Here is a 27,290-nt window from a genome sequence, read left to right as displayed (position 1 = left end):
TCCTGCAGGTCAGACGTTAGACCTGGTTACACTGTTGTTGCCTGTGAAAACCAAATGGTGGTCGGCGTGGGTGGAAACGTGCAGATTCAGGGGCGATAATATTATAATAAGATCCTCTTCTTATGTCGGAAGGATAGTGAAATCTGATCGGCTTATTTTTTGACATGCTTGCAGAGAAAGACTTACAAAAGTAAGTTACTGGGTTGTCACTTTTTACGTTTTCAGGGTTGGTAGATGCACCAGGGACCTGATTATAGCACTTAAACACAGAAAAAGTCAGATTTTCATGATATGTCCCCTTTAACTGGAAAAGCTTTGGACTGGGAAACTGTCGTCTGTTCTAATCAGGGCTTATGTCTCAACTCTTTGAAAAAAATCATTCAACGGTTATGAGAAGTTTTTGAACACCCTGAGGGAGGAAAGAGTGTCGGGGATCAGCTCCTCTCTCTCATACAGGGGGGAAACACTGCTTCAGAGTATACATTTCATAGTATACAATATGAATCTGTCGCAATGTGGGGAGAACACAGGATCAATTCATCGAGCTAGCAAATTGCCGAATTGGCAATCTCAGTTGCTCCAGAAGGCCAGACCGACTCTCTCATCCATTCAGTCAAGCAACTCCCCATAACGATGACCCTGAACCGATGCAGGTCGGATGTTCCACTGAAGAACGAGAACGCCACGTAAGACAACATCTGTGCCTGTACTGTGGCCAGGTGGGGTATCTGAGAGCGAACTGCCTCACTTGACTACCACAGCAGAATACTCCCAGGGTGAGTACATTCATTCTTCACAGTTATTCTACCTCATGTATGGAAGTACCAGTAAAGATAACCTTTTCCACAAATGCTATCATTACCAAGGCCCTTCTTGACTCTGGGGTAGTGGGCAGTTTTATTGATGAAGGCCTAGTCCGACTGTGCGAGATACCCCACTAATTCCCTGTGAATCTCCCTTGACAGTGGCAGCGTTCGATGGACGCCCCTGGGGGCCAGTCATGTTCTAAGCACCAGCACTGACATTATCCTGCAAGTTGGTATTCTTCATATTAAAACCACATGCCTCTTTACCATCCATTCCCTTCACAATCCAGTTGTCCTCGGTCTACCCTGACTACAGAAACACAACCCTCTGATTTCATGGCAGGAGAAAAAAAAATCACATGCTGGAGGCTCCACCTGTCAGAACAATTGCCTAAATCCAGTCACTCCCATGTCAGTCAGAACCACCGCAACCATTACCCATTCCCTGATGACTTTGCTCACATATTGCTGTTGATTTTGTCACTGATGTCCCGGTCTCCCAAGGTAACACTACTATAATCACAGTCATTGATCGTTTATCCATGACATGACACTTAATACCTTTACCTAAGCTTCCGACAGCGTTTGAGAAAGCGTTTGTCTCTGATCGAGGTTCCCAGTTCATGTCCCAGGTTTCGACAGCCTTCTTCCGTCAGCTCAATGTAAATGTAAGCCCCAGTTCAAGGTACCACCCACAGTCTAATGGACAAACTGCATGTTTAAACCAAGAACTCACAAGTTTTCTGAGAATGTACTGCCAACAGAATCAATCAGACTGGAGCCACTTGCTTCCCAAGGCTGAATATGCACAAAACTGTCTTCAGAAAACCGTCCACGGGCATGATTCCTTCCTCAGCTAACCCATGACGTACCAGTAACGTGATTTATTAGTATTTAACTTAAATTTTTTCTTGACTAACTAATATACAATGTAATGATGTTGCATGCTCGTAGTTTCTTTTGCACTTTCTAAAGTGAAGCGATATACAGCGTGCGTCACCGCATTTGCGCGTGCAATTGAAGAGTGCGCACTACGAGCGCAGTATAACGGCTGAGAGGACAGGAAAGTCTGTTTTTCTGAGGCGAGATACTTTTTATTTCAGCGTACACTTACTGTACGTCACTGGTAGTTTCTACTGTGCTGGGTTCTCTGAAGTAGTCGTAATTAGCCTCTCACAATGTAACATGCTCTAAACACACCTCTTAAGCACACTGAATAAGTGGACTTATTTTTTTGATTGCGGCTTTGAACGATTACATAATTGTGATTAGAATTGCGATTAATTGTGCAACCCTACATGTTTCTCCCACATTTTAAGTTTCTCTGCTGAAACCTGTCGGTGGCCCGAGGGAAGAGGGGGAGGGCGATATCCAGAGCCCACTACCCATAATCGTGGATGACGAGGAGCCATACCAAGTGCGAGATCTTCTTGACTCCAGACGTCAGGTTTGATGGCTGCAATATCTGGTTGACTGTGAGGGGTATGGCATGGAAGAGAGGTCCTGGGTCAATGCAGAGGACATCCACAAACACACACTTAACACAAAATTCCATAGGACTCATCCAGAGACCTGCCCCTCGACCTCGTGGAAGACCCTGGGGTCGAATGCACCCTCGCGTCAGGAGGCATCCTCTGGCTGGGGGTGGGTAGTGGGTATTGGTTGTGGGCGGGGGGTTTCTGTCACGAGTGCCACCCCAGAAAATCTTTCCATTGGCCACCGGAGGTCACCCTTTCCTGAGTATTAAACCACAGACTACAATTGCCAGAAACCTCATACCCTAACTAATCACGCTCACACCTTTCAGTCATTTCACAAACTATTTAAGCCATGAGAACACTAGGTTCGGTGCAAAGTCTTGTATTGCCACAGCCTACATTTCTGAGCGTTTGTCTGTTTGATATACCCGTTTCTTGACCTTGTTTGGATTACGTTCTCTTGACCACTTGCTGCCTGCATGTTGACTATTGCCTTATTGACTGGATTATTGTCTGTTTGCTGCCTGTCCTGACTACCTGTTATGTATGATGTTATTTTTCTGCCACAATTCTATGCGCAAAGTTTCACCTGCTTGCTACCCTGATATCTGTCCTGAGTAAAAGTCTAAACCAGGAAAGTGAAGAGTCTCCAAGCGGCGATAGGATTTGTATAATATCTGTACCTCAAATGTCTGACAGAAAGCATAACAGCATGCAATAACTGCTACATTCAATTTGACCAAACACAGCCAAGCTTTTCAAATCTAAGTCGAAGCAGAGACGAACAGATGAAGATACCACCCACAGAAGTAGCAGGTAAGTTTTTAGTTGCTGTTTGGATAAATAACTTTGAGCTCACTTTTGGACTAATGTTAGCTAACACGTGGAATACTGACGTTAACCGCTGTAACATGATACGGACGCTGGTGTTTATATTCGTTCAAGCTTGACAACCTTACTGCCTTTTTATTTTTTAATATACATTTCTAATTACAGATGGGTACAAAGATTAAATTGTTAAAAGTAATGCTTATTATAGGGCATTCATCTGAAACTGTTGAGGCAGTGAAGAGTTGTGAATATATTACCCACCAGGTACATTGTACTCAGCATACTGTCATTCTAAAGAAGAAAACAAATCATGCGGAAGTGTTTTGTTTTTTCTAATTTAAGTTGTGACATGTGTTGACAAAGAATGACTGAAAAAAGACTGAGAATGAAACCAACCTGTTTGTTCCTCAGTTTCTTCATGTTTGACTCTGAATGTTTCTTCAATCCTCACGCCTTCACTCTCCTCTTTAATAAACGCCATCTTTGTTTGTTCCTCAGTTTCTTCATGTTTGACTCTGAATGTTTCTTCAATCTTCACGTCTTCACTCTCCTCTTTAATAAACGCCATCTTTGTGTGTTCCTCAGTTTCTTCATGTTTGACACTGAATGTTTCTTCAATCTTCACGTCTTCACTCTCCTCTTTAATAAACGGCATCTTTATAATAGTGTCACGTGGATCTCAGTCGCTTCACCAGGAGTTTTTCTGTGTGTTTGGACACTGTCCTGTTTAAGAGGAGAATAATTAACAGTAAGAAAAACACGTCCAGACTAAGACATTTCTACACTGACCAGTGAAATGTGTCCACGACATATTAACTTGTGGGAACGTGATAATATGGGCTGTGTGTGCTGCGATGGGCCGTGTGTGCTGCGATGGGTCGTGTGTGCTGCCTTATCAGACAGGAGTGTCACTACGCTATCAGATGCACGCACCCTAGAATTGACAGATGATAGCTGGATTGTAATGGAGGAGGTCTTACCCGTGTTGCACTCGCTAAAATGTGCCACCACTGACCGTAACTTTACTGTCCAAGCATCTCAAAGTAATCCCAGGGGAGAACGCCAAAGTCAAGGGATTCAAAAGCACAGTGTGTGTCTCACTGGAAAGGAGACTTGGGCTTGCAGAAGTCAGCAACGCGCGAAAGGTTGCATCATTCCTAGACCCAAGGCACAAGCACCTGAGATTTGCAACAGATGATGCTGGAGGCGCTGTGCAGGCCGAAGTCAGAGACCTCCTGTCCAGCACTGATGACGCTGGAGACACGGAAGGCGCAGAGGAATCGGGAGAAAGGCTTACAGCTAAAAACCATGAAATGACGCCCTCTCTGCTGCAGCGATTGCTGTCTTGTTTGGCGAGGATAACAGAGCAGACAGCAACAGCCACAACCAAACTCTTGCAATACTGCCAAGACATACGTCCACCAATGAACGCTAACCCCATGACATGGTGGAAGGCCAACGAGAAGAAATATCTCCGCATGGCAAAGTTAGCAAAAAAGAGTTAAAAAAAAACAAACAAAAAAAACAACAAAAGACGAGAACATGTTACTTGTTCAATTAATAAACAGTTTGTTTGATGACAAATCACTAAAGATGAAACTGGCCTCCCTTTCTGTCATTGGTCCGTGTACTTTTGCGTCCATTTGTTTTTCCTACGAACGGTTGTTGTATTTTTAAAATGCAAAGTTGAACACTAAAATTTTATTTTTACAATTTGAACTGTACACACCGAATGCTGCGAAAAAAATAAATATTGATGTATTTTCAGATTTATGTTTATGACTTTTTGCCCCTTTATTAAAAATTTTAAGTATTCACAAATTAATATGGAATTTTTTTTATTTTACTGGTTTTCTAAGGCCAAATTAGAACCCGGAAATTATATTTTTCCCGCAGTGCTGAATGAGAAGAGCCATGTCTCTGGAACCATACAGAGACGTGATTTATAGGCTAATGATAATAAATGTGTCTGCAAAATTTTAATTGTTTATTAATAAACTTGTGTTTTCTAAATCAGTGTCGGCTGCAAACATCTCCATCTCCGCTGTAAAGCGAATGCCCTTTAGAGAGAAATGCATCTTTCATACGGATTAAATAATCAGACGGTATTCGTCTAAAAGTGGACATTTCAAGCTTTATAAATATTTATATTTTGTTTCACTTCATTTTTGAGACGCGCTCCAGTTCGCGGAGATCATGAAAGCGCGTCTGATTGTTTTATTTTATTTTACAAAAGCTCAACGTTTTCTTGTCATTGTGAGTTTACACAAATAAAAGTAGTTGTGAATGATGTATTATTCTTTTCTGTATGACCAGAAATGATAAGAGTATTTTAAAGGAGAACTCGGCAACTCTAGCGAACTCTAGTCACTTCTTCGCTGATTTTCCCTTTTGTTGTCGCATGTTTTCCCCACGAGCTCCCCCTACAGCTGTGGGGGGACGTATATTTCACAACACAGTCATAAAAAACTCACTTGCGGCAGCCTCCTCCCCCTCTCTACCGCTGCTCATGTGCGTTTGTTTTGATCGGAGAAAGCCAGCTGTATCGTGTGGAGCTATGTCTACCGAGGTGGGTAATCTGGTAATACATCATACATGCGTGTGTGTTTATGTCGAATTGCCGTACAGCAATTCGTGTTTCGCGCTCGTTCTCGTTCTCGCTTCTCACGAGACTTCCAATTTCTATCTAGGACTTATTTCGGTAGTCCCCAAGTTGCAAGGTTGGTTTTCCGCCTGGGAACGCTGGGGGGAGCGGGGAAAGTCACCAATATCACCAGAACAGGTTGTTTAACCATCCAAATGATTTCTAGACAGTTTTATTAAGTTAAAAAAGTTACCATGTTCTCCTTTAAGTTGTTTCCACTGTTGATAGGAAAATGCAAAGTTCCGTCCACACTCCCAACAAACCCTTGGATATACGTCAAAATCTTGTGTTTATTTGTTATAATCTTAGCCCTGTATTATTATTGTCTAACCTGTATTATGACTGACACTTGACGGATTGCTTTGTTCCTTTTTTGGATAAAAGAGTCTTCTAAATATGTCTATATGTAATAATAATAATGATAATTATTATTATTATTTGCGTTTTTACTATAAATGAGTTCACTTAAGACAGCAATATGTTTATCATAAAATAATTTATGAATGTTTTATTTTTATATAATCTAACCTTTTACAGTCTTTTTTTGCTTATTCTATTATACTGAGCTTTTTCCTTCCAAAAAATGGACTTTAAAGATACAAGTAAATGTCGCAAAAACTATATTAAGGATATTGTGGGTACGGTTAATTAATCCGTGTGCGCGATCTGTTAAACCAGTCGAGGGAACAGTTTAAGAATACGGTTTATAAACTGAGGGGACGGATTTTCACAGGTGACTTTCATATTATCTAAATGTTCCAGGTCAACGCAACTAAAATCCAGAAATTAAATTTCACATTTTTGTCTACTTTTGCGTCCATTCGTTTTTCCTTTTTTAACTCATACCTGGAAAACGAATAACATGCTTTCATCTTTATTCGTTTTAAGTTTAGTTTTTTAGTTTTTACTTTATTCGTAAAAATATTCACAAACAAACTTATTTTCCTTATATACAATGCTTGTTTAATTGAAAACGAATAATCAACATACAACTTCATATTACTACACGGACCGTCATTGTGAGAATGTGCGTTTTCTTTTCTGTTTTTTTCCTCCGATTTTCGAACAATATTCGACTTTTGCTCCTTGATTGTCAAATGGCATTTTTGGCAGAAATTCACATCCCTAATATAATACATTGAATATTCACAAAATGTGTGGGTCTAGGTAAAAAATGTAATTTTCCTGAAAACTACTGAAATGGATTTATCCCGTTTTGGAAAAGAGCTCCTCATATATAGCCTATATATATATATATATATATATATATATATATATATATATATACGCAAATTATAAACAAAATAAGTCTACATATCAGTGAGTGGATTAAAAAGACTTTGGGATTATATGATTAAGTTTTTTTGTAGCTTCAATATTCTTTTAACATTTAGCCCATTAATAATAATAACATTATTGGAACTTCATTAGAGTGCGGTCACGGTCACGGTCACGAGGGACTACAAATGAAAACAGACGCTTATTTGTCCTCACTATAGGCTATTGGTGTATTCTATAGAAATACAGTCATATAGCCACAACTTTACTGGCATGATCGGGCATTTACAGTCCTGACAAAATATATACTTTAAATAACATAATATACAGAAAGTTAATTAGGTAAAGAGATACAGGGAATACAGGGAATTAAGAGGAAAACAAAGTATCCTACAATGAATAAATGTAACCAATAATAACAATATAAAAATATATTAAATTAAAGCTGCAAGCAGCATTTATCGGGGTTCAAGCAATTAAGGCCTTTAAGGCCTTAAAGCACAAAAGCATCAAAAGTTATTAAGTTTTATTTAGCAAGCATGTAACCACTGACATCATAGATGGAAAAGAACATGTTCTAGCATGATTTATCATGATATACCACATTCTAAAATGATTTGACATAGTTCATCATGATTTATCATGGTTTACCATGATTTACCCTGTTCTAGCATAGTTTACCATGATTTACCATGTTCTAGCATGATATACCACGTTCTAGAATTATTTACCAGGATTCTTACATGATCTACCTTGATACACCACATTCTACTATTATTTACTATGACTTACCATGTTTCTAGCGTGATTTACCATGATTTACCACATTACTAGCAATTATGTGAAGTGTCAGTGCAAATGAAGTGATAAACACTGACAAAATATGATTGTGTTATAATAGTTATTGTTATACAAGTGAATCCAAAAGCACATGTGAAAAGACTTCATTAACTCTTCCGAGTCGCCGATCACACCGGCGTGATCAAATCACATGACAGGTTTAAGACGTTGAATTATAAAAACAAAGTCACGTCGAGCGCTGCCGTCCACTTCTGTCGAAAGTGCTGGCTTGAAACTCTATTCTGCTTTTTGTTTTGTGTTGCTAGACCAAGTAAAAACGGAGATATGATCATTTAAACTTTATATAAAAAAAATATTGAAAATATTGACGCATTCGTAAAAGAACGCACGATGGGATGCGACAGGCGTCGCATTTATTCCAATAACTTCGTCGGTTTTTGTCATAAAACAAAACGGAGAAAAATGTGTGAATCTGCTGACTCTGCTCTTCATGCTGCACATTTTACGGAGTGGAGGAGGAGCCAACTGTGCAAAGAAGCGAAATTGAAAGGCGCCGACGGGATATTGACGGAATAGACAGAAAGACAGAGATGTTATTGCTAGTTTTTGGAAGAGTTTGAGTAGATTTTGAGAGTAGTTTAGGAGTAGTGTAGATAGTTTAGGTATTTTTTGTGGAAGGAAAATTTTTGGTTGAACAAGCCCTCGACTTGTTCTACCAACTGGACGATGTTGTTTACAGTTCATCGACGGAATCAGAAAGTGGCTATGATGAGATTGACGACTCGGCTTTTGTGGTTCACAACGAGGGGTGAGACAAACTTTTAGCTTATTGTATATTATATTATCTGTGTGTGTGTGTGTGTGTGTGTGTGTGTGTGTGTGTGTGTGTCTCTGTCTGTCTGTATGTCTGTCTGTGTGTGTGTGTGTGTGTGTGTGTGTGTCTGTCTGTCTGTCTGTCTGTCTGTGCGTGTGTGTTTCTGTGTGTGTCTGTCTGTCTGTGTGTGTGTGTGTGTGTGTGTGTGTGTGTGTGTGTGGTTGTGTGAACAAGAATTTCATTGCCAATGATTGCTTCACTGTAATTGTTGTACATATGTGCCAATGAGCATCTTGAACTTTGATGTACAATCTTTAATCTTTTTGCGTGTGTCTTGACATGTACAGAGATGATGAGCAGCCTGGGTCATCTACCACTTCGACAACAAGCAGACAGAGGCCTACAAAGAGATGGGGTGGAAGGAAGAGTCAAACCAGATCAAGATCTCCAGCAAAGTCAGGACAGCCACACCACAGCTCTGAGCCCTGGAAAACCGAGAGTGATCCTGATATTGATTTTGTATTCATTTTACCTTTTGTATGGTATATTTGCACTTTTTAGGAACACCTCTTACTCAAGCTCATGAAAGCCCTGTAATGTAGCTGTCTGTGTAATTGTACATTGTGTTTTGTAGAGTTTCTAAGCAAAAAAGAAAAGAAAAAAACCCTATTGCCACACCTGCTTTTTGCTGTATATAGTTTGATTTTATCTCAATTTTACCTTTTTTATGTTGTATTTGCACTATTTGGGAACCCTCATACTCTGGGAATGCAAGGCCTTAAATATAGCTCTCTGTATAATTGTGTGCATGAACTGTTTTAAAAAGTGGCAAAGCTAAAAAGAAAAAGAAAAAAGCCCATGGCTACACCTGCTTTTTTTTGTAAATCATATTTTTTTTGTATATAGCTTGATTATATCTGAATTGTACCTGTATATGTTGACATTTACAACTTGTGTTAACATTTTAAACCTTTTAAAATGCTTCATTGAGCATGTTTGTGTTTTTTGTAGTAAAAAACTATAATTTTTCTATTCGGATTTTGTGTTTTTTGTGTGATTTTGGGTCCAGTATGTTGATAAAGTACATCAAAGTGAAAAACTAATTGTCTGTTCATATAGGTGATGTTGTGCTGTGTAAAAAGTACTCAAAAACGGCCAAAATAGCCCAAGACTCCGAAGAGTTAATAAGTAGAATGGCCAGCAGAAGCCAGTAGAAGACCACTTATTGGCTCACTTTCACTTTAAACTTAATGATTTGCACCAGTTTTCTGCACTAAATCAAACCAGTTTTTCCATGTTAACTCAATAATGCATGCTTACACACACACACACACACACACACACACACAAATATGTTTTTTGGATATGTTATTGAGAAAATATATTTATTTGTCTATAGGCATTTCTTTGTGATCTAATAATATAAAACTATGTTACCAGTATAGGGCTGTAACGATTCCTCGATTATAGTAAAGTACTCGATTTAAAAAAATCCTTGATTGCAATTTACCCCTCGAGTAATTGGCAAAATACCGAAAGTGGTGCATTCCACAGACGAGAATCCAACAACCGCAGAATTACAGTTTTCTAGGACAACGCGATATTTAAAACCATTTACAGTCATAATATAGCATAGTGCCATTGTGAAATCACAAAGGCTGTGATTCAGTTAAATAAATATATCCTCTGTTTTTTGTTTGTTTGTTTTTTTCACAGAGAAGACGCTTCAATTACATGAGTGCAGATTAGCCTAACGTTACATGTTAAAATTACCTCAGCTCCGTCCACAGTAAACGCTGCTCCAAGCAAACTCAGTCTCTGCAGTGCTGTTTGTTTAGGTTTCCAATAACGTGCAAATATGGGAACGCAAGTCGGACGCAGTTTGTGTTTCATAGTTGCACTGTTATCATTTGTGGAGCACATCTGGGTTTCTCAAACTGCTGTCCATCGCGATTTCAAAATAAAAGTTTAAACAGAGCAAGATAACTTATATTTTGAAATCGCAATGAGTTTGCATGTTTTGATGTGCACATGTTCTCGTTCAAGAAATTACAGTGACTGTAGCATTTCTATCGTACAGAAGTGGCCAAATATTGAAGGTTAAGTTGACATTTGAATTAATTGTTTGGACAATATTAAACAAGGATTTGATAATGCCAGGCTTAGTGTAACAACAACCAGGCCGCTGGCACCCTCTGCAGGCATTTGTTATTTATGTACATAAGTTATGTTTATATTAGTTTATATAATTCATTTTACATGGGTATATTTTAACAGTGTTCTTCAATAAAACCAATATAATTACTTACTTTGATACTTTACTTGAACCAATTATTGTTGCTTGTTATTATATATTTGTATTTTAAGTCATTTTAAAGGCTGTTGTTAACTTGAATCTATTTTTTACCACAATTTTTTTTTATCCGATTGCTTGAATAGAATACTCGATTACTAAAATAATCGAAAGCTACAGCCCTATCATAATAAAAAGATTGCTTTTTAAAGCATTTGTTTGTTTCCCAATACTGAAAGCTAATGAAAAGGTAATGTGCAATTCTGCTGCTCCCTCAAGTGGACAAAAGTGGTATTATAGCAATTGAAGTGTTTGAATGAATGAGTGAATGAATGGGAATTTGGTTTTTCAGTTATATCTCGGTAACCAGAACGCGAAAAATTCTGAAACTCAGAGCATAGATAGTGCTCGAGTAGCCCTCGACGGAGGCCCGCGACGACACGTTTCGATCAAGAGCCTGGAGAGGACCTTACCATCAAAATTTGAACGTGCAACAACTTTCCGTTTTCGAGTTATTAGTGAATTTGTATTCGGGGGCGTGGCTTAAATGCCGTTTTACTTTCGTTTCATTTCATTCATTTACTTTCGTCCATTTCCATATCTCAGTGTGACACAATTGTCAAGTAATACTCCAATAGATGAGTTTTGACAAAATATGATTGAAAATGTTAAAATAATGATTTTATAAAGTCTAAATATGAATTATATGACAATATTAGGGAGCAGTATGATGAAATGGCAGCAGGGGGCAGTAAAATACCACTTATTGGCTTAATGACATGTTATATCATTTTTACCTTTTTGACTGTTATAGAGGCAAATTTTGTCTGATCTGTCTGAAATGTTTCATGCTTATTAAGAGTCATGAACATTATTATATGAAAATTATTTCATTTTGATCAAATTATTTCCTATGGAATTTTTCATAGGAAAAGACCATTCACAGCCAATACAGGCAATTTACCATAGGAAATATATGGTTTTAAAGCGTTTTAACAGTTATAGCGCTACCTTTGGTCCGATCTTTATACAAATTTCCAGGCTCCTTTAGCATGTTATGACAAATATGTGCATCAATTTTTGTGAAGTTCTGTGTTTTCGTTTAGGATTTATAGGCTTTTGAGTGCATTTTGCCACGCCCATTTTCTTTATAACCCTATATACCCATGCGAAAAATGCAAAAGTTCAACTTTTTTTTGATAATTATTTATCTAGAGAGTCCATAGAATTGTCTTAGACTCGTTTGGTTCCGATCGGGCGAAAAACCTAGGACTAGTTCGCAAAAGTAGGTTTTTAACATAATTACGAATATTTAATGAACGGTTTGATTGACAGCAATGGTTCTTGAGGCAAAGTTGTTCTCCATGAGAAGGTCTATCAAATGATATGCATATTGTGTGGATATTTGTAACACCACGTGATTACGGAGCTGTAAAACTCGTTAGCGCCAACTAGTGGCCGATTTCTTTCAAAATTCTTACAGACCTCTAGGACCATGAGTCGAACATGCCTACCGAGTTTTGTTCCGATCAGCCTCCGTTAACCTTGTCTAATAGGTGCTCAAATTTCATTGGCCGATGGCGGCCATGTTTTTTGAGATATGCCAATGTCCTCAAAGACATACATGGCACCTTGGACCAAGACACTGCATACCAATTTTCAAGTCAATCGGACTAACGGTCAGGTCGTCATAGCCCTTTTCATGTTTTTTTCATGTTATAGCGCCACCTAGTGTTCAATCGTCGCGATTTTTTTACTGTGACCCAAGATTGAACTCCTACACATGTGGACCGAGTTTGGTGAAGATACCTCATTTACATCTTGAGTTATAGCCCTTTTAGTAAAATAGGCTCCTCCCACAACAATATTTTTGCGCCCCTTAGCGACCGTGAATCGAAATTTCAACTTTTTTTCGATAATTATTGATATTCAGACTCCAGAGAACATTTCTGCACTGGTTTGGTTCCGATCGGACGAAAAACCTAGGACTAGTTCGCAAAAGTAGGTTTTTGACAAAATTCAAAATGGCGGAAAAATTTGCATACCGGAAATGAAATCGGAGATATACGTTTTGTTCTTCAGGGTTCCAGCTTTCCAATGATATAAGACACTTGAGTCTACGACATATGGTCTAGGAGTTATGAGCAGTTTCGCGCTTTTGGTCGCTATAGCGCCACCTATGGGCCAATCGAGGTCATAATTTGATAACCTCTCCTCGATTTTTATACTACCATTAGGCAAAGTTTCAAGGTTCCAGGTCTTACGGTTTGGGCTGCACGATGCGTTTTACGGCAGAAGAAAAATAATAAAAATCAGCACAATTACAATAGGGTTTCAGCACTTCGTGCTTGAACCCCTAATAATAAAAAATAAACGACAAATTAATGGATTTAAAAGACTGTTGGATAAAAATGTTTTATAAGGCATATTCTTCTAACAAACTTATCCACGACATATAATCACAATAAGTGACCACATAAAAAATAAGTGAAGCGAACATGTCCAGAATGCATCTCGAGGTGATCGGTTCTGCACAGACTTTGCTAATCTCAAACGAGCCTATTAGTTCCCAGAGAGCAACAAACAGCTGATTCACAATATAGGGAGCGAAATGAGACGCATCTTTACTGTTATAGATGCATTACGATGTTAACTTTAAAAATAATTAATCTCACAGTTCTCTTTATTATTGTCTGAACGTGTTGTATTGATTAAAACACTTTAAATGATTAAAAAACACAAACCTTTCTTCAGCAGAATCACAGATGCAGGAGCGCGGCGCAGCCTTATGACGTCATATTCCCACACCAAAATAAAAGTCCCGTTCACTCGAAATAGAAATTCTCATACAGAAAACACATTTAAATTATAAGATAAAGGATTGATTCAAATGATAAATAGCAGATTCCCAAAGCTATCAATACCAATGAGATTTTTTTTTTCAAAAGCCGCAGGCTTATATCTAAATATAATTATACCAACCATACTACTATTTAATTTATTAACTAAAACTGAATCCTTATCATGATGAATATATCCATCTTATTCCGTTTCTCCACAGAATATAAGGGAAATAGCCTATATAAAATCAACATTTTTTCTTTGTTTCGTTAAAGTGCATTATATTAAAATGACTGTGACTGTAAAGAAGTACACCTGATGGGTGGATAAAATCTGATTTATATTTCATTATCTCTAATAAAATTGGAGATATGGAATTTGTGCTGAAATGTGACTAAACATCTCTTAGGCTTTCACATTCACAAACATAATTTGCAAACATAATTGTACTCCTCATAATAGCACGATAATATGGAATAACATCTGTCTTCTATAAGAAACATGTGGTCTGTCTTTGATCTTATTGATTTCAGCAGTAATGCTATATGAGCAATGTTGTTTATAATAAAAAGGAATATAATTCACTGATTAAAGTCATACCTATTCAGTTTATATTGGCAATAATATGACAGCATATTTTTGTTACTAGTTCAGTTGTAATTAGGCCTAATGATACTGAAAAAACAGATAATCTTTTCTTTTCATGTCCAATCGTAAATATATTTTTAAATAAACGAGGAGGTTTTTGTAGAGGAAAATCATGTATTATTTGCAAATATTAAGGAGAATACAAATAATAATCAAACTACATATTAATTCTTGCAGAATTCTTCATACATAAATCCAAATTTATCAAGACCCAACTCCTTTCGAAACTATGTGAACTGGAGGTCAATGTTATTTTCTTTAGATTTATGTAAAATAAGAATGAGGGAGTCACATGGCTCTGGGGAAGACGACTGGTTGATCGATTTGCTCCTACCACCCTTACGGGTCAATGACATGACATGTATTTTTTGTGTCCAAATTCATTATTTTCCTAAAAAGAATCTGAATAAATACATGTCATATATCAAATGGATCTACAATATGTCCTTTATAAGAAACCCTTTTCATTTTATTGAAATTCAATAGATTTTTTTGAGTTTTGGTGTTTGAAAGACCAAAAATGTCAGGTGGTGCGACCGTCCGAACATACAAGCAGAGAGCAAAACTGAGATATAAATGTTAATTTTCTCAATAAAATTCTTAATCAAATATTTTGGCATGATTTTATGTTAAATTCCTTATAAATGAGGGGAAATAGTGTATCTGTCCTATTTCAAAACTATTCTATTACTTAAAAAACTTTTGTCCAAAAAATTTACTTCTACTAATGTCAGGGAGGGCGACCGACATAAAAATGCAATTTTATGCAATATTCCTTTAAGAAAACCATGTGACAGCATATGACATCACAGAGAACACTCCAGAGTACCCCTTTGATGCAGTAACAAGGTTAGTCACCCTCCCATAAATATTAGTTAATTTGACATTTTTGAGTGATGATGAGATTGATTCAACTTATCATGTCAGGTGGTATGACCCCTGGAAAACTTTGAAAATGTGTTGTTATTATAAAAATGTGTATTTAATTTAAAAAATGTATGTATAAACTTGAGCACATGGTCAAACATTTGTATAGGCGTCAAAGTTAATGCCTGTTAGATTTGAATTGAGTTTGAAATGTCAGGTGGTGCAACCAATATGTCAGGTGTCGCGACCAGAGTTACAGTTAACCAACTATAAAAAAAGTCATTTTAATTCATGTTTTTGAAAATATTAAATATATTTTAATAAATATATAACACTTTTAAGTTGTTTAAAGGTGCAATCTACATATGTATATATATATATTTATTTTATTATGGTATGAGTGACAATTTAAAGAGCATATTGTCCATCTTAAAGTCCTATTCTTCAAGAATATAGGACTGTATAATTAACATTGATACTAAAACAATTGCATCTTTAAATTAATCTATTTTAATTTGTTTTTGTAAATGCCATTATCAAGCAAGGAGAAAACAGCAGACATAGAGCTCATTTAAAAAGTGATCCAGTTGCAGGGGCAGAGTACCTTGCCAAAAGAAAAGCAAGGTATTATGTTCATTATGTATATCTAGATACATTACAACTTAAGTTAATATGGTGTTCTGTTATTTTTTGTGGTAATTACAGTTATTACATGTTAATAATACATACTTGATAGCAGTGTCATACAGCATTACAGAAAAGCATAGTTATTAGTCATGATTTCGAATGATTAACAAACCATTACCCATTCTATTAAATATTTAAACTAAAATAATTTATTTTACAAATGATATAGTACAGGTGAAAATCCAAAAAATTGAATATCATGCAGAAGTTAATTTATTTCAGTAATTCAAGTTAAAAGGTGAAACTAATATATTATATAGACTCATTACATGCAAAGCAAGATATTTCAAGCCTTTATTTGTTATAATTTTGATAATTCTGAAGAATATTGTGAAAAGGTTTTCATAGCTTGAAATATCTCACTTTGCATGTAATGAGTTTATATAATATATTAGATTCACCTTTTAACTTAAAATTTTTTGAGTTTCACCTATATGTCCCATATATTTTCATTTTATTAAAATAGAAGGGGTCTGAAACCATGTATCTTTTATAGAGATGGGTATGTTGTACATTGCAATTAGTAAGCTTGTTTACATCTTAATGGGTTTTTTTTCTTGACTTACTGTTACTACTGAATCTAATTGCATGAGCAGTAGATTGAATTCTGCCATTAATGTTTCTGGGCCCAATATTTGCACTAATTCACTATTTCATATAAAAGATGTTTGCATGTATTAAATGTGTTCCTTGAGGTTTCAAAGTTATATTTTTAAAGAAGCGATGATCAAATGTTATTCATAACATGCATTATTGTTTTGCACTTTCTTGTTAATGAAATTTAATTATATGATTGAGATTAAAATATTAAAATTATATATAAAATTGAGATATTAAAATAAAAAAGCCAATTGAAACCTGAATAAAATTCATTGACATATCTTTCTTTTTATTTTGTGAATATCAATCATTATTGATCACAACGTCAGGTGGTGCGACCGGTCATTGTCAGGTGGTGCAACCAGCAAATTTACATTTAAATGTATCAATTCCCACTGCAATTGCAAAATGAAGTAAGAAATATAACTGTAATCCTTTATATAACGTATACAAATTATTTTTACAGTTAAAAACAAAACATAAAAAGTCCTTATGGAAAAATGGGTGTTTGAACACACAGAAAAGCAGCCGTTTATATGATTTGGAATAAAAGGGCAATACATAAAGAAATAGAAAGGGAATTTACCATGTGATATGCATTTTAGACACTACAATGATTCATATTTACAAGTCTCAGTAATGCTAAGTACATTAAATGTATATTATTTTAAATTAATATATGGTCGCACCACCTGACATTTTCTGGGTGGTAAAATCAGAAATCTTGTTTAATAATGAATTAATGCTGCCTAAAATGCTGTAAAACCAATATAAATCAACACCATACATTTTTTTGGACATAAAAATGCATTTTAAAACTGTTTTGCTTAAAATTAGGGCTGGGAATCGATTAAAAAAATTAACTAATTAATTGCACAATTTGCTGTAATTAATTGCAATTAATTGCATTTCCTCCAAGCTTGTAATCATCAATAATTAAACTTAGAATCACAGGAAAAAAAGGAACAGAAAATAGCCCTGTACTAAAATAATATTAAACATCAATATATCAATGTATTATTATTTTTCAATAATCAATCAACATAATCAATTTAAGATTTTTTTTCAAATTTTTTTTTTACTAATTATAAAAATAAACTATAGTGCTAAAAAAGCTATTATTACCAGAGCATGTGATCAGAGCAGGTAATTTTAAAGGAATAGTTCACCCAAAAATAAAAATTCTGTCATCATTTACTCTTCCTCAAGATGTTCCAAACCTTTATGACTTTCTTTCTTCTGCTAAACACAAAAGAAGATATTTTGAAGAAAGTCGGTAACCAAACGACTGATGGACCCCATTGACTTCCATAGTAGGAAAAAAATACTATGGAAGTCAATGGGGACCAGCAACTGTTTAATTACCAACCTTCTTCAAAATATCTTCTTTTGTGTTCAGCAGAAGAAAGGAAATCATACAGGTTTGGAACAACTTGAGGGAGAGTAAATGACAGAATTGTCATTTTTGGGTGAACTATCCCTTTAACATTGTTGCCCAGCATTACTATTAGCTCAGCAAACAGAAGTCTACAGAGAAATTTCACCTTATTTGAGCGGACTTTGCTTTTCCAGTGCGTGATTGGTACATGATTGGAGCGTTTGGGCCGTTAACAGAGCAGAACGTGCAGCGCAAACACGGAGTCGAACACTGAGCAGAGAGCGCAGCGCGCCGACACCTATGGCCGACACACACACACAGAGACACACGGAACGGAGAGTGCGGCGGCGCACACGGAGCGGAAAAGACCCGCTCATGAAAGCTGCGCGAGAATGAAACCCGATCCCCATATTTTCGGCTTTTCAATAGCTGCCGCAACAGGAAATCATTAAAACGAGGCAAAAAAAAAAAAGAAGTCCTGCGTTAAATGCGTTATTTATTTTTTACGCGTTAAACATCTCAAATTAATCGCAAAGATTAACGCGATAATTCCCCCAGCCCTACTTAAAATATTTTTTTTTCTTCTTGAAAATCTTATTTGTCATTGACCCTTACACCAAAAGCGATTCTGACCTGATTGCCACGGCGGATACATCAGTGGGGGAAAAATTTAAATACAATGCATCTTGACATTTTGATTGTGTGTGTGTTCATATACACTCACCTAAAGGATTATTAGGAACACCATACTAATACTGTGTTTGACCCCCTTTCTACGGTGGCCCAGTAGTGCACAACACAATGGCATTTAAAAAGCAAACATAAGTTCACAACACAACGAAATTAAGCCACAACACAACGGAAAATCTACAACACAACGAAATAAAGCCACAACACAACGGAAATAAGCCACAACACAACGGAAATAAGCCACAACACAACAAAATAAAGCCACAACACAACGGAAATAAGCCACAACACAACGGAAAATCTACAACACAACGAAATAAAGCCACAACACAACGGAAATGCTCCCGACCACTTGAGGGCTCTCGGAGTGCGATAAAGTTAGTTTGATGCGCTACCACAGCGCTTGATCCCTGAGGGAACGTCTGCCAATTCCTCCAAGTTGTTAAAACGTATCATTTGTATTAATTAAAATTACTTTTAACATTCAAAAACAGACATGTTCAAAATCCAAAGCTTTATTGTATTTGATAGTAAACTGACTTAATACAGGTGACTTTTTTCCAATACCCTCCATGTATTTACAGTAAAGAATATTTTTTTTAGGACATTTCTGTAAAAGTGTTTTTTTTTCTTTTATCATGTTTCAAAGGTTGTAGTTTCTATTAACCAGACTGACTTACAACAGGTGAAATTGTGCCAATAGCTCCCTGTATGCACAGTACAAGATTTGTTTTTTATGTAAACATTAGGCCTAAATCAAGTTTTTTTTTTTCATGTCACAAAGCTTGTGGTTCCTAGTGACCAGACTGACTTATTATAGGTGGAATTGTGCCAATACCTTCCTATTTCACCAAATGGCTTTTATTTTTATTTATCAAATTATATTATAATAAATTATATGTTTTAACCACTTGGTGGAATTGCCAGACGTTCCCTTACGGATCATGCGCTGTGGTAGCGCGTCCAAGCATTCTCGAGTATAAATCAAATACACAGCTATAATTCATGTAGGTTATTTTGAAGTAATATTTTATGTCGATATACACTGTTAAAACTAATCGTGGTATTTATATATTAATAGAACTATAGAACAATGGCTAGGAAAACTAACTCCGAGAGCCCTCAAGTGGTCGGGAGCATTTCCGTTGTGTTGTGGCTTTATTTCGTTGTGTTGTAGATTTTCCGCTGTGTTGTGGCGTATTTCCGTTGTGTTGTAGATTTTCCGTTGTGTTGTGGCTTTATTTCGTTGTGTTGTGGCTTGTTTCCGTTGTGTTGTGGCTTAATTTCGTTGTGTTGTGAACTTATATTTGCTTTTTACATTTCGATGTGTTGTGCACTACTGGGCCACCGTACCTTTCGCCTTCAGAACTTCCTTAATTTTACGTGGCATTGATTCAACAAGGTGCTGAAAGCATTCTTTAGAAATGTTGGCCCATATTGATAGGATAGCATCTTGCAGTTGGAGATTTGTGGGATGCACATCCAGGGCACGAAGCTCCCGTTCCACCACATCCCAAAGATGCTCTATTTGGTTGAGATCTGGTGACTGTGGGGGCCATTTTAGTACAGTGAACTCATTGTCATATTCAAGAAACCAATTTGAAATGATTCGAGCTTTGTGACATGGTGCATTATCCTGCTGGAAGTAGCCATCAGAGGATGGGTACATGGTGGTCATAAAGGGATGGACATGGTCAGAAACAATGCTCAGGTAGGCCGTGGCATTTAAACAATGACCAATTGGCACTAAGGGGCCTAAAGTGTGCCAAGAAAACATCCCCCACACCATTACACCACCACCACCAACCTGCACAACTGTAACAAGGCATGATGGATCCATGTTCTCATTCTGTTTACGCCAAATTCTGACTCTACCATCTGAATGTCTCAACAGAAATTGAGACTCATCAGACCAGGCAACATTTTTCCAGTCTTCAACTGTCCAATTTTGGTGAGCTTGTGCAAATTGTAGCCTCTTTTTCCTATTTGTAGTGGAGATGAGTGGTACCCGGTGGGGTCTTCTGCTGTTGTAGCCCATCCGCCTCAAGGTTGTGCGTGTTGTGGCTTCACAAATGCTTTGCTGCATACCTCGGTTGTAACGAGTGGTTATTTCAGTCAAAGTTGCTCTTCTATCAGCTTGAATCAGTCGGCCCATTCTCCTCTGACCTCTAGCATCAACAAGGCATTTTCGCCCACAGGACTGCCGCATACTGGATGTTTTTCCCTTTTCACACCATTCTTTGTAAACCCTAGAAATGGTTGTGCGTGAAAATCCCAGTAACTGAGCAGATTGTGAAATACTCAGACCGGCCCGTCTGGCACCAACAACCATGCCACGCTCAAAATTGCTTAAATCACCTTTCTTTCCCATTCTGACATTCAGTTTGGAGTTCAGGAGATTGCCTTGACCAGGACCACACCCCTAAATGCATTGAAGCAACTGCCATGTGATTCATTGAAGCAACTGCCATGTGATTGGTTGATTAGATAATTGCATTAATGAGAAATTGAACAGGTGTTCCTAATAATCCTTTAGGTGAGTGTATATAGGGAAAAAGAAGTAATATAAGATCTTGAAAGGATTTGTGTAAAACAGTATATTTAATGGTCTGTGCATTGAGGAAGCCTCACTGAATAATTCCAAACAACTACACAATGTAATGTAGCCAAAATTACAACACCAATCTAAATGTCTTGTAAAAAGGCTTTTCACTGGCTTTAGGCTAGTGACAATGCCCCCGAATTTTTGAGATTCCCCTACCGGAAGTAGAACTAAAGGTCTCCCATATATGAAATGGATTCTTGGCTCAAAATATTTTACTGCTAAGATTGTTAAATTAACAGATATTTTTATACACCCCAACACTAAAAAAGGACTAAATTATAGCCTGTCCGTATGGGAGTTAAGGCATATTAACTAATGCAGATCAATCACACAAGCTCCAAGAGCTTTGAAACTTGGCATGTTTGTAGTCAGGAAGTTTAGCTTTACCTACTAGAAAAGACTGGATGTGAATATCTTGATGTAAGGAATAAATAGAGACATATAAACACATACCTAAAATATGCGGACATGCAAAAATTGAATATCTATGCAGAATGTTTTCATTTACTTTGTGGTTGCTTTGCCAGAGATTATCATAGAAACACATATGATGACTTGTTGGAAAGATGCGGTTGTGCTGAATCCAGCAATACCAAATATGTAAATATAGCACGACAAATCAGGGTCTTCTGTCACTCAATGTATGAGGTGTCTAAAATGAAAGAAAATGGAACACTGACATAATTTAGTCCAAAGCCCATTATCAGTGGTGAGAAATTCTAATATAAGATCCATTTAATAATTAAACATTTCATATGGCCCCTTGTACTATATGGAAACAAAGATTGATATTGAAAGATAACACCTTACCATAGCACAAACAGGAGACCAGGAGTCAGGATTGCAGTTTGACCTTAAAGGTGGTGTATGTGATTCTCTTTTTTGTACATTTTTTCAAAATCAATTGAAATCCTATTCCTAACCCACTTACAGCCACTGAGTTAGAAGTACTGAACTGAAAATTAAGCAATTTAATCATCTGTGGAACAGGCAGGACTCGAAAAACTCCAGCCAATCATTTCCAAGACCACCTAGAATCATTGGACAGTAAGATCGTCAATCAAAGGTCGTACCATACCCCCTCCCCCGTCCATGTTCTTCGAATGGGTGGAGTCAGGGCCAACGTTGGAGGAAAGAAGGTAGGACCATTTGAGTTGTGTATTTTCAATCCCATACCCTACCTTTAATGAGCCTTTTAATAAAACTATAACTTTACTTAACACAATAAAAATTAAATTACTGTCTTAAATCAAACAAATGGCAATCTAACAAAACAAACACTCTGAGGGGGAATGAGCCCTCTCTTCTCATGGTGTTTTTTTTTTCTAGCAGGAACCATTTTGAACATGAACTGCTTTTGGTAGCCATTCTGAGGTCAGCCCCCCATGATGTTACAACTGCAACACACCAATGTCACTCATCCACATTGCCATCAGTGACAAAGTGGGTCATATTTGGACAGTCTGGGAAAGGGCAAGAGCAAAACTCTGCATGTGCATGTCAAGCCTACTGAAAGACACTGGCATTTGGTGGCATTGTTGCAGTTTCCGTCTTTACAGTAGAGGTGGGTGATGTCTCTAACTTCTTTAGGTGCTGGTGCCTTTTGGAACATTACAGGTTCAATGCACCCATCTTCTCTGAGCCTCCATCCTCTACCAACTGGGTTCCAGAGAAGAGGTTTGGCCAGATGGCTGTGACGCCACACTGCTGTGTGGTACAAGGCTCTCAGCACATGTTGCTGGAAGGCATCTTCTGTTCTAGTGTACCTCAGCTCATCCAGGTTGGTCCAAGGATGCCCTTTCACCTTTTTCTTTTGGTCATACAGGAGGAGGGCACACCTTCTTGCCACAGTGTGCTTTGCTTCTTGCAAAAGCCTTTTCCAGGCTACCAGAGAGTCCACATTTGGTCATTTCCTGTAACTTACAAAGATGGGTCTTCAGTCTTGTGAAGTCAGTGGCCTTCCCAATTCTGTACAAACTGCTTGTGGTGTCACAACCCATGAGGGCATGGCATGCAGGTAAACACTCACAAAGCACTGCTCCAAGCTTCTGAGCTATCAAACAGATAGGGACGAATCTTTCCTTAAGGCCATGTCCAGAGTGCATAAACACTGCTGAGGATCCAAACATCCCTTTGCTTGAATAGTACAGAAGCAAAACTAGTAAATCTGTATCATCGCATTTGACAATTAGACGAGAATGTGACTGTGCAAGATGTATAGCATGTAACACCAGCCTCGTGTCAGCCTCCACCTGGTCACTGTAAAGATCTTTCAAGCAGTCAATGCCTGACTTGCTAACCCTCTTAACCTTTTCTGAGGGCAGGTACTTTCCCAATTCTGTACAAACTGCTTGTTGCAGAAATGAAAGCACTTGAACATGAACAACCAGAAGCATACACATTCATGCAGCCAGCAGGGTTGGTTTGTTATTCACCGGTCTGAGCATCGAAGCTTCAACTGTGTGGCTACTGATCAGGCACTGGAGCAAACCATTAATCGAGAAGGCAAGAGTCAGGGTGGAGTTGTTGGCTTCACATTACGAAAAGGAGCTCTCATAAGATGACAAGACATTGATGACAAGACATGTGACCACAGCATATGTGGATGTCATGAAAGAGCTTTGTGACACTGATGATCAGAGCCCGAAAGCACACAAAGAGCATGGAGCATCCAGAATGGACCAAGACGAAAGAGACATACAGAAGATAATGGAAGCTGTGGAGCAGAGGCAGAATCCCTTTGATCTTGATAGCATTCCTGAGGAACTTATCAACATTGCAAGAGGTCAGGTTGCATCTGAGAAAGTTGCAAAAGAGCTCTCAAGCTTCCTCCAAGATGGTGCGAAGCAGAATCCAATCTTTATTGAACAACGTCTGGCAAAGTCAAAAAGAACAAAGAGCTTCTTGGAGCCAGAGAAAAGAAACCAGTGTGTAACCTTCAAGGACATGGAAACATCAGTTGGAGTCATTATATCTAGAAAGGTTCACATGGACTCAAATGTGCTCTTTCAAAGATTACTGGTTGTCAAAAAGATTGCAACTTTAATGGGAAAGGAAGGTAACAGTGATATTAGCAGCCATATCACCCTGTAGCCCAAGACTGGTTGCCCACTGAAGCAGGGTTGAGTCTGGTTAGTACCTGTATGGGAGACCACCTGAGAAAACCAGGTTGCTGCTGGAAGAGGTGTTAGTGAGGCCAGTAGGGGGTGCTCACCCCGTGGTCTGTGTGGGACCTAACGCCCCAGTGTAGTGATCGGGACACTATACTGTCAAAAAACACCGTCCTTCGGATAAGACGTTAAACCGAGGTCCTGACTCTCTGTGGTCATTAAAAAATCCCAGGATGTACTCCGAAAAAGAGTAGGGGTGTAACCCCGGCATCCTGGCCAAATTTGCCCCTTGGCCTCTGTCCATCATGGCCTCCTAATCATCCCCATATACTGATTGACTTCATCACTGTCTCCTCTCTACCAGTAAGCTGGTGTGTGGTGGGCTTTCTGGCGCAATATGGCTGCCGTCGCATCATCCAGGTGGATGCTGCACATTGGTGGTGGTTGAGGAGATTCCCCCTCCCATGTAAAGTGCTTTGAGTACCCAGAAAAGCGCTATATAAATGTAACAAATAATTAGTAGTATTATTATAACAGCTGTGTCGTTATAGTGTTTGATAGATATGACCACCAACACTCAATGAAAGATCTTGGAAGACAAAGAAGAGGCACCATTCACACCAGCAGACAAACACATATCTTCACAGGACAAACAAGTGTTCCAAACTACAGAAAACATCTCAGGATCAGCGGAAACAAGGCTGCTCTATGTAGCTTTGTCAACACCTACATCGCCAGTACTGGGCCAACGAGAATTTCTTCAGGGAACACTGTCATCTTGGCAGGTGACTTTGAAAATGCTCAGGAGGTTAAGAGGGTTAGCAAGTCAGGCATTGACTGGTTGAAAGATCTTTACAGTGACCAGGTGGAGGCTGACACGAGGCTGGTGTTACATGCAATACATCTTGCACAGTCAGGTTCTCGTCTAATTGTCAAATGTGATGATACAGATTTACTAGTTTTGCTTCTGTACTATTCAAGCAAAGGGATGTTTGGATCCTCAGCTGTGTTTATGCACTCTGGACATGGCCTTAACCCTCTGGGGTCTAAGGTGTTTTTGGGGCCCTTGGGATGTTCTGACATGCCCTGACATTTGTGCTTTTTTCAGTTATTTATAAACATGATAATGGCAAATGTGTAAATTCACTCTATATAGCACAAACAGGGCTACCATAATATGCGAGCAACATGCATGTAGATGTTTGTATTTTTAAGATAATAATGTTTATGCGTGGTTATTGAAAAAAATAAAAAATGAAAGTTGCTGAAATAAGACCACAAAACTCATACTAAATATGTGTCCACAAGACTTTTGACTAATGGATATTGTCGCTTTGAGTTCTGACTTCAAAATTATGTGAAAATAGTCTTGCTTTATCGTTCACAAAAAACAATACATTGATTTAAATTGTGTAAAACAGGTTTTGTGTAAAACATAAGAAGACTTATATTGACCATTTAAGATTTTGCTTACATCTATCTTGTAAATATGTTTTGCTATTTTATTAAAAAGGTTACAATTACAACAATAATTACAATTTCAACAATATTTCAAGTGTACTCTTTCTTTGTAAAAAAAATGATTATAGGCCTACATTTTATCATATGTATTCATTAGTTTGAATATAGCCAACATTGGAACAGCTAACATCTTAGTTGATGACTTTATTTTTGACAAAAGTAGTATTTTATATATATATATATATATATATATATATATATATATATATATATATATATATATATATATATATAACATGAGCAGAAATTGCTAAACAAAAGCTTTTTTGATGTGGCAGTATATTCTACAGTAAAAACTGTACCCAAATCTAGTCAACATAACATTCATATTTCGCCTGACTGTAACGTTGTTTTTATGAAATATTAGGGCATATAAATGTTAATTTGCAGTTTAATACGTTGCTTATACAAATAGCCTACATTTTATTTCAACATATTTCAGTCGATTTTTACTCATCTCAGTATAGCAATACAGTTTGCTAAAACATCATCATTCATTCACACACAGAAACGCGATTCAAATTTAAATGATGTTTTATAAACAAAGTTCGGGAGGAGCACGTTCAGATAATCAATCCAATCTACTTGTCATCAAACAATTATGTCTACCCTAATCAGCATGACAAGAAGTATATATATATCCACTCTGTCAACTCACCTAACATTCCTTGACTTGATTTCCAGCATCCCTCCACCACCCCGACTCCTCACTCTTGGCTCTTTCTTCACAGCCAGGAATACGGGGGGAGTACTCTGGGTTCGGGCCAAATACCGAGCCCGGAGCCCTCTCCTCGGACAGCACGCCAAATACGCATTTATTCTATCTGACTTATTTGTAAGTGTGAACTCGTGAAACTGTCTTTTTGCGAGCTGTGGTAAACGGCGCGCATCTCTGCCGTTCATTCATTCACACACAGAAACGATTAAAAAAACTTACTACAGTATTCCTCAGCTCAGTCTGATCCTTGCTCCTCGAAATACCCGCACTTCTGAGGGACATTTTCCATTATTATTATTCCTCACAGCGCTGCGAGACGGTGTAAACAAGTAGGCTACAATGATCTGATTAAACTTGTGTTTTCTCGAGCTGATATGGGGGCGTTCACAGGTTTGCGTGGATTGCCTCAGTAATTTGTGTTTGAATAGCGCACACTCTCCGTGGGCGTGGTCAAATTAAAAATAATTAGATGAGATGAGAACGACTGACATCTCGCTCTTTTCTTACAGATTACATGAACTGAGAATATTTGTTTTTTATATAAATTACTTCATGTAAAAGAAGAGAATTCAAGCTTCATGCCTGTGTGTCTGTATGTCTGTTTATAAGTTATTGTTCATTTTCGGACGCGTTTCAGAATGGACTTTACTGACAGAGAAAGCAGAACTCACATCATGTTT

The 27,290-nt window shown here is 37.6% G+C and overlaps 1 protein-coding gene across 2 annotated transcripts in view; it reads right to left on the bottom strand.

The window, feature by feature from the left end:
- The window catches only part of LOC307157248 (uncharacterized protein), a 175,885-nt gene that overhangs the window by 110,585 nt on the left and 38,010 nt on the right, over positions 1-27,290 (bottom strand). Inside the window, exon 1 of one of the 2 annotated variants that reach the window (XM_079869112.1) lies at positions 13,690-13,743. The exons of the other annotated variant lie outside the window; for it this stretch is intronic. The gene's annotated coding sequence lies outside the window, so the exon portion shown is untranslated. Of the gene's footprint in view, positions 1-13,689; positions 13,744-27,290 lie in introns of those variants that run through there. 2 annotated transcript variants of the gene reach the window in all.

Source organism: Squalius cephalus (genome assembly GCF_949319135.1).
Source record: "Squalius cephalus genome assembly, chromosome: 4".
In the NCBI taxonomy this organism is placed as follows: domain Eukaryota; kingdom Metazoa; phylum Chordata; class Actinopteri; order Cypriniformes; family Leuciscidae; genus Squalius; species Squalius cephalus.
Note: the sequence above shows the minus strand (reverse complement) of the source record. Positions and strands in the feature narration are given on the sequence as shown.